The following is a 9,624-nucleotide window of genomic DNA, read 5'->3' on the forward strand; positions in this document are numbered from 1 at the left end:
CCTTAATAAAGACCATTCACATTATGGCCCCACGGGTGCTCACAATCATGCTATTGAGGTAATTTCTGCTATTACTGGAAATGAAAAGTTCACTTGTTACTCGAATCCTGTTGCACTCAGAAGAAAAGATTCTTAATTAATTAATTAATCTTCTTTTAAGCTTTCTTCAGAGCATGGAGACTCCTCTTCTCTTGGTTTTATCACCAAGAAATGGCTTGTGAAATGAACCCGCATTTTTTTATAAGATCAATTGGTTTGGTTGGGCTTTAAAAAAAATAAAATACAAGCAAACTTTAGGATACACAAGCCATTCTGTTTTTAAGGGTGTCTATGTGAATTCTGCACAGATATGGTAACTTCTCAGTTAAATTCTTTGTTAAATCTAGAAGTTTGATCTGTGGGTAGCCAGTTATGAGTAAACACAAGTGGGGCTCATCAGAGCAGCCTATATATCCCATGCATATGGCAGAAATCTGTGCTTTCTTGTCCTGTCAACAGAAAGGAGCAAGCATGCCTTACTGCCGAACTGCTCATGTCCCCCAAATTCCCATCTTCTCCCTGATTCCTTTAATGCCTACATTAACACAGGGGGAAATCACTGCCTCAGCTGGTAGTAAAAGTCAAAGAGCCAGCCTCACGGCTCTGGCCATCACCCCTTCAGGCCACAGAGTGGCTGGACAAATCCATTTCCAAAACCTACACATGACTAAGTCCAACCTCTATCCAGTATGGGCATAGCACCACTGCACTGCTCCTCCAGCTGTATTTTAGTAATATTCACCATGATTGGTTAAAAGTTTTGCTCAAAATCTTTTGTGTGTCAGAATTAGACTTGCAGAAGATGGTTGTTTTTTTTCAGAATTAGGCTTCAGTTAGAAAAAAAATCACAAACAATTTAAGCAAGAAGCTCTTGCTATTATTAGCAAGTGATCAGAAAAAAATGAAGGCTGAGAATGCAGCAGTGTTATTTGTGTGAGAATCCCCGTGTTTAACTGCATCTGCTCCATACAGCAAGTAGCTTTTACTCACACGGGTGTGAAAAAAACAGCTGTCCAAATAACTTGGATTTATACAGTAAAAGACAACATTGGGAGGAGATCTGCAATAGAACTAAAAAGAGCATTCCTCATTTATAAAATAAATAAATCGATCAATTGACTGAAACTTAAGCTTTTGTAAGAAATAATGTCAGTTTTGACATATGTATATATTTGTATATCCACAGACAGAAAGTGAAATCAGCATGGGTCTTAATAGATAGCTCTTTAATTCTCTGCTAGGCCAACCACCGTGCAGGTCTGTTTTTGTAAATACCCTACAATGCAACACAGGCTAAAGCCTTCCATTCAGTCCAAGGTGCTCGAGAAGCTTGGCTAACCAATTACTGGGCAGTAATTGTTAGATCATGGTAGATCATGGGTGGAGTGTGGGAGAAAGCTTGCAAGCAAGAAGTTGAGAACACAGTCACCACTGTAATCAGGCACAGATTTTCCCTGTTTTTCCTTACAAAGGACGAGGAACCTTGTAAGACCCAGCTGAGAACTGAGGGAAGCCACCATCCCAGTGCAACACCACCTGGCCACGCACCTCCAAAAAGCTACAGGCACACTGTAAAACCTGGGGCAATAGCTTACACCTTCAGTAGAAGCTGACAGTTTTGTTTAATAAGTTTAAGAGAGATCATAAAACACTGGAAGTTCAGAATGCGTGCCAATTAATTACCCACAGCACACTACCATTTTAGAGCCATTTTAGAGCACATTTCAGTTAATAAAAGGCAGACTCATAAATTTCATATGGTTCTCCTCTGCCTGTGTCAAAATACAATGCCTATGCTCAGCTCCTATCCGTAAGTTTCATAGTCATCCCTTTTATATCCCAGATCTGACCATCTTCCCACTAATAATTCCTACATTTGTTCAAAGCTGAGAAGCTTTTAATGAAGCTCAGAAGCTTTTTGTACATTTTCCGATTGTGTTTTTGGGTAGCTGGAGATGTGCCCTCCCTCTGCTCTGGAAAACCTGACTGAGTGACCATATTGACCATATTGAAAGCAGCTCCACCAGCCCATTATTCAGCCCCAGACTGCCCATTGCAGTGAGAAAGATGCAAGGAGCCCAATCGTTATGTCTTGCTTTCCCACAGGGGATGTTTCCTCACAACCCCAGGCAGCAAACAGTTTTGAGTACATAAATAGATAAACATCCTCTGTACATTTCTGTCCCTACGTAGTTTCTGTCACTTACTATCCATTTTTAATCCTGCTTGGCTTTTTGTCTTAATGGTATCTGATGAATTTCCCAGGTTAATTGTGCACCATGTAAGAAAATATTTTACTTGTATCACTTTTAAATTCATTAGCTTTTAGCATTATTGTATGGCACTCCACTTGCTCTTGATTTATGGGAAAGGCTAAATAGGATCGCCTGACTGACCTCTTCTGGCAATTCACTATCCTATATACCACTAACATATCACCTCTCATTTGTCTCTTAATCAATTTAAGCTTCCCTCGCATGGAAGATCTGCCACACCTCTTGTAACTTGCTTTGTCTTTCACTGGATGCTCTGAATATCTATTTTGCCCTTATAGAAAAAAACAAACAAATAAATAAATAAATATATTTAGGGAGTTTGGGGACCTGAGTGCTGCTTCTGGCCCACCCCTGCACTATTTCAGTGCTGCTGGTTCCATGCCTATCTCTACTGTGCCCTGCTTTGAATCTCCATTTATAGCATCACTCTGGCTGCCCACAGCCTTGGCATTCAGCAAGAGGAGGGAGGCCTCTTGCATCTCACCCAACCCCTGGGAGAAGGGGCAGCTGAGGGAGGCCACAGCCTTCCCAAAGAAATAATAATAGGACATTTGTATGTATAATAGCAGCAATGACAAGTTTGCCATGTGCTCTGCCACCAGTGCACCCAAAGAGTGCACCTGGCCAAGCAAACCACCTCTGTGAGTGTGCAGCATTGCTCTCCTCCTGATAGATACTGGTTTTTTGAGCTGATATCTAATGGCAATATCCTGGCAGTTCAGGTGATAAAAGCTTACCTTCTAACAATCTAAACCTCTTTGTTACCCAGGACATATGGTGCTGCAGGAACATAGAGCTCAAGTCTGCCTGTCTCCATGAGACACCCAGGTTCAGAAAGTCATGTTTTAATGTTGTTTGTTCCAGGTTTCCTGAGTATTTATAGGAGAACAAACCAAGTTTCCTTTTCTGTTTACAACATGCCTCACCTCGAACACAGAAACTGAAAGATAGGGTAGCCACCTTAATTTCAAGGACTCAGGTACTGTATTTTTTCATATTGGATCATTTTGAAGCACAGATAGCCAAGAACACTGGTAATGCTTTCTCTCTTATGCTGCAGTTTTAGAGAGTATTATGCATATTGCAGATGTGGTTTTCTTGCGCTCGATTGAAAAAAAAGAAGTAATCTTATTAAAAATGTAAAAGGATTTCAGGGTTCTGTGCATACTCAGAGACAAGAGACATCACAACAATAAACATGCCATCTGAACAATGTGGAAGGACCTCTGTCCCGTGGGCATAATAGATGTTTTATTAATAACTTGCTTTTATACATTTTTCTCATTTCCCAAAACAAGGAGGAAAAAAAAAAGAAAAAAGAGTTTTGAAATCAAAACATTTCCCCGACTGGACAACTAAGCAGTCTCCCTGAAGCCCGAGAAGCTGAACTGAGACCTGGTGAGTTTTCCATGTGATTCTCCAGTCCCATGTGCTTCCTCATCCTCGGGAAGCCTTCAGCACAGGGACAAAGACTCACCCGTTCTTGAGAGCCTATCTGGGAGTGCATTAGCTCCAGATAACACATTAAATATTGGGGCTTTGGCATAGGTAGAATAAGCACAAGCACTGATGAAATAGATGCTATGAGTTACTTATCCTCTGTGATTGCTGGATAAGGCACAAAAAAAATCCAAGAGGGAAGACAGAGAGCATTTCTTCCACTATATGGAAAAGAGCAGCTGATGACATAGCAAACTATTCTATTTTTCCTAATCTCCTTCTTCTGTCAAGAAGAAGACCAGATACAAGGACCCAGGAGGGTACTCCTGTATTTCAGGGAGCATGGATCTCTTTGGAAATACTTTCCCTAGAGTGCAGGTTCTCAATCTCTCAAATAAAATCCCAAATGCCATCCTAAATGCTCAGTTGGATGTGGCTCCAGGCAGCATGGCCTAGTGGTTGGTAACCCTGCCCATGGTAGGGGCTTGGAACTGGATGATCCCTAAGGTCACAGTCTATGACACTGTGATTAAGAAAGCTATGCAGATTTGTAAGGGAGAGGTGGGAGGGGATGTCACCAACATGGGATGGATTAAGGCAGAAAGAGTCTAAATTAAAACTCCTCTGCTATTTTCTGCCTATGCACATATGACCCATATTATTATTGAACTTCTGTTGGTTTTGTTTTTTAATAGCTAACCTGTAAAAATAGGGGCTTTATTGGTGCTGCTACAGAAATCTGTGATCTTGCTAAATGCAAATAAAGATGAAAGCTCCATCTCGGAAGTGATGCCATTTTTTCCCTCAGATCATCAGCACACACTGATGGAAAATGCTGCTCTGTAGCAAGGAGTGCAGAGAGGTGAGCCTTGATCTCTGCAGCTTCAGGGGCTGCAGACCAAGCCAGGAGAGTGCTGCACCTTCTGCTCAGGCAGCCCTGCAGTCACTGGCATTGTGAGAAACTGCATAAAAAGTCTTCCTGGGATGCAGAAATTTCTACCGAATCACGTAAGACTTTAATTGCTTCAGAGCCCAAATAGCTTCTACACAGCCAAACCTGAGATCTTACACTGTGGATGAAATCTTTTTTTAATCCCTTCTTATCTGTACAGTTGGGGATTCATTCATAAAAGGCTTTGAGCATTTGACCCCAGACGTGCCCCAGTGCATGGGGAATCTCTCACTCCCATATCAGGTTGGGATGTCTTTTTCTGTCATAATTCAAGTGCACTTCGCACGTCTCCCAGGGTCACAAGCTGCTGTGCCCCCTGCCTTTCCTACGGCCACTATCCTGTGGAAGCTACCAGGAGAACTCACTAGATGGGAAGGAGAGAGCTAACTAATTAAGAAGCAAGCGTGCATCTGTCTCAGGCCACTTGCCAAGCATAATGTGGTGGGGGGGAGGAAATCTGCTGCTGTTAGAAACTGCTCCTGTTGAACTTGCCGACTCTGGTAGCACGGGTGACAGACGCCGCACAGTCAGGTCTCAAAACTTCCTGTGCCCACCTAATGATGAGGATGTCGTGGGGTTTGTCAGACCATAAAAATGCCAGAGGTTCCTGAGGCTTACACAGCTCTGAACAGGTCTCTGATTTACTGCCTCGCCGTCAGAATAGTTACGTGTACAAAGTAATAGACGTGGTCAACAATTAGCTTCAGGAACTCACCTCCGGATTGTGTCAAGAGGAGCTCAGATGTGGTCTGCATCATTTGGTGGGGAGGAACAGAAGCATGGGAGGATAGGGCACTGTCAAAATGGATAGCCAATCTGACAGGAAGAAGCTAGATGTTTGGCATGATCCAGATTTTTTAGTGCCCCCCGATGAGACGATAGAAAGGTCTCCTGAAAACATCTGATTGGTCAAGGGTTTGACAAAAAAGTCACTCCTGCCCTTGAAACTCACAGCTTGGCATTAACATACCTCCTCTGTGGACATCCGAAAGCTATGTGTTACTATGTGTGGTATTGCATCTGTTCCAAAATTTGTTATTAATTACTTATGAAGTTATGATCATGGGAGGAGGAAGAAAGGGAGTCAGACAGAAGCCCTGTGTGGTTAATTGGCCTCTCATTGAGCTGTGAGTTGAACAAGCCAGAGCACCCTCAGCATCGTCCTATCACCAGGGATGAAGAAATTGAGATCACTGCCCAAGCTTGAATGAGGACAACGGCTTTGCTAATGCATCATTTTATAACCTCAGTCCATTTTCTATGCTAAGAGCAGTGACAGTGGTATTGGCCAGCGGATAAGTCAGTAAGGAGTTGAGGTTGCTTTCACCATTTTTGTGGTAACAGGGATGGCATGAAACCAAGATGACTGACTCCCTTCCTACATAGAAATCACACTACTACGTCCAGAAATCAAGAATCCAGTCATGGCACTTTCTCTAATAAGTTCCTTCCTGGCTAAACAACTCCTGTGTGGATGGGTGACCAACATATCACCCATACTGCACTGCGTGAGTACAATCCCAGCACAAGATCCAACTGCAGTAAAATCAGGCATCAGAAACATTTTTTCTCTGTTCCCATCAATGCATCATTCACACCTACAAATCTTAGAAGCTCTCTTCCATGTGAAATGCCCAAGCTTGCATGGGAACATCTTTGCTTAACATCCACCATGCTGATGACTGTAACTTAATTACTGTGCATACAGTACCAGTGACAGTAAATATTAGTGCTGTGTGCTGCAGAACAAATACCCTGTGATGAAAAATTCAAACAGTATTGAGTTTTTCATTAGTGCAGTAATGGCTTTCTCACACATTTAGCTCATTTTTAACTCAACCTGCTATGGGAAGGAAATGACATACTTTTTGTTGAATAAGACAGAGCAGAGATGATATGAAGGCTTTTTTTTATGGGTAAAGAAACGTATGCTACATTAATCTGTTTTTATGCTTTGCACTACATGCTGATGAGTCATTTGAATGCCAAGTTTCATTAGTAAATTGGGAATGATATAAGTGGCCCAATGATAAAATAAAATACATGTATTTCATTTAAGAACACAACATTTCAGTACTGCTGCAGAATGTCTTAGAACACCAACCAGCACCGTCAGATAGAAGGATAAAATCTGAGGTCCCTGTTTATAAAGGGAATGTTGTGTCCATAAAAAGTACATTAGTAATACAATCTGTCCAATATTGTATTGTTCTATCATTTCTCTACGGATCGTATTAGTCAGTGTCCTGTTAACATCCATTTTATCATACTGTCATAATATCATATTGAAATGAGATCTGGCACTTTTGGGGTCCTGTGCAAGATGAAAAAAATGGGTCTCCAGCAGTCTTCCTCTTAGATATAATTGAAAAAGAGGCAAGCATGAGGGCATGCTGTGACTCACGCTGCCAGAGAGTGATCCGGAATCATTCAGATGATGAGTACATAGAGAATGCTGTGCACAGAAAGATGGCAATTTGCTGTACTAATGTTTTGAAAATGAAAATTTCTAGCTGTTTTGCAGAGGAGCTTAGTAGGAAAGGCAGAAAAAAAAAGTGATAATAATAATAACAACAAAAAAATACCTTTTATATTTAAGCCAGATGATTTCTGCTGTTTTCAGAAAGAACAGTGTTTTCACAAGAAGGGTGTAAAATATAAATGAATGTTACTTTATTGACCCAAATAAGTATAAAACAAAAGAAATTTAAGAGAAAAAATATATATATACATATTCATATATCTTCTTTTTATTGAGGATTAGTTATGCAGAGAGGTCCAGGGGTGCCAAGCCCCCTTAAAACAAATCTTGGAACCTCACTCCTGTCAACGCAGCCACAGCCATAGGGGTGGACACCTATGTACTCTCAGTACTTCCATCAAGCACCGTTTCCAACAAGCCCCAGCAAGATTAAACACATTTTCATTCTTCCCAATTATTATGAATAATGGTATCAACATCCTACTCCTTCGGTGCATCCACTGAGCTCTGATGATAACAAAGAAATCAAATGAACGATTCCAAGGATCAATATTGTGGATATTAGTGCATGCTTTTAAAAAGGTTTTATTTTTTTCTTCTTGTTTTGACTAAGTTTCTTCATTTTCTACTAAATGAATTCCCTTTCTTCAGGATTTTGTTGTTAAAGGTCCCCAAACTCATGCTGCTGTATTGTTCCCAAGAGAACAACCTGAACACCCAATCTGAGATCTAATTCAGAAAGGGAACCAATCTCAAGAGAAAAAAGCAAATTCTGCCTTCAGTCTACACTCCATCAGGGATGCAGTTAAGGACCCACGAAGAATAAAGAGCCATAGGGTTTGCTTCCGATCTACAAAGGCCAGGAGAACACTGCCAGATCAAGTACATGAGAAAATTCATTTTAGGGAATGCATTTTTCAAAAACTACACTGTGTGATAATGACTCCTATCAAATTGGAGCAGACATAATCAAAATCAATGCTTTTTAGCAGGCTTTAAAAGGCCTTTAAATACAGTCTGTATCCCACCTTTTTTTTTGCCCTCTGTTTTCCAGCTTAAAATCATCTTAGTCACCAACCTAGTCCTCACCATCCGCTGCGTTTGCTGGTGACATGTTTTAAATGGCATTTCTTGTTCTCATTAATGCCTGTTTTTGCCATTGCTGTTTAAATTTTTATAAGTCTCTGTGCACTGAAGGAGTCAAAGTGTGATCTTCCCAGCAGAAAGGAGGAGTCTCCTTTCCTTTGGAGAAACTGCAGGAACATGTGGGCTGTGAGTGACCCAGAAATAGATGGTTCCTGGGAAAACACTGCTAAGTGCCACGATGGGCAATTTAATGCACATGCAAGTCCAGGTGAATGGGGAATCTTCAAGAATCTCCTTCTTGAGCTGAAATAGGGACCATTTTTAAAGCTTTCAGTTTTGAGGTCACAGTCACCACGACTGGAAACTCAAAAATGACTTCAAAAAGGCAAATGCTAACTGGATTTCACACTAGATTTCATTTTACTTGGCATTACAGAAAGAATGCAGGTATTAAATAGACTGTTTCCTGTATACAATAAGGTTAATTAGTAGCAAGGGATGGAAATCAGTGTAGACATAACTCTTTTAGACAGGTATCAAAAATAATCCCCTGATCCCCACAGACCCCAGCTGCACTGAAAGAAGAACAATATAAAAGATTCTTTAAAAGAAATTTTTCAAACATTCTCCAGGTGTCCCAGCTATATTTAAATGGGCCTGTGGCCCCATGTGTACTCCAACCCTTTCTGCTCTGCAGTTCCCTTGCTCCAACTAAAATGAGCAGAGTACTCACACAGAATTTTGAGGTGCAACATAAAGGATTTCTGTACAAAGAGACCGGGATTGCAAACTGAGACAGACAGGAGAACAAAAAGAAGAATATATTCTGGACTGAATGGGACTTCCCTAAGCTCCTTATCAATAAGGTTAATAAGGGTCCATGCAATTTACTGATCACTACGATGCAACAACCAGGCTAAAGCTATAAAGAAGCTACACAGATACCGGCCCCCAGTGCTTCTCATGGCCCACCACATTAAAGTCCCTTTACCCTTCCCCTGTCACCCCATTCAAGAGAATAAACTCCAGCCTGTGTGATTGGCCTCACTAAAATCCCTGGTCTGCTACTACGCTTCTACCTGCCCCAGTTAAGCAGATTAATCGCTATTTCCTAGAATTTGATCCTCCAGTCCCTTTGTAATTGAAGCAGTAATGCTCAGATATTTCTAAAAATGTATTTCTGAAAAATACATTTCCTTTTTTCTCCGGTTTAATTTTGTTATCCTCAATCATATGCATGATATAAAAAAAATTCCAAACTTCTATCTCCTCTATAAAATACATGTCATATCAAAAAGGTGACAAGAGGGGGAAAAGTAATTAGTGAGTTCACAGAGTTCAGTAGAAAA

This window comes from Cyrtonyx montezumae, unplaced genomic scaffold (genome assembly GCF_038088225.1).
Source record: "Cyrtonyx montezumae isolate F1298 unplaced genomic scaffold, pur_monq_1.0 scaffold_7, whole genome shotgun sequence".
In the NCBI taxonomy this organism is placed as follows: Eukaryota; Metazoa; Chordata; class Aves; order Galliformes; family Odontophoridae; genus Cyrtonyx; species Cyrtonyx montezumae.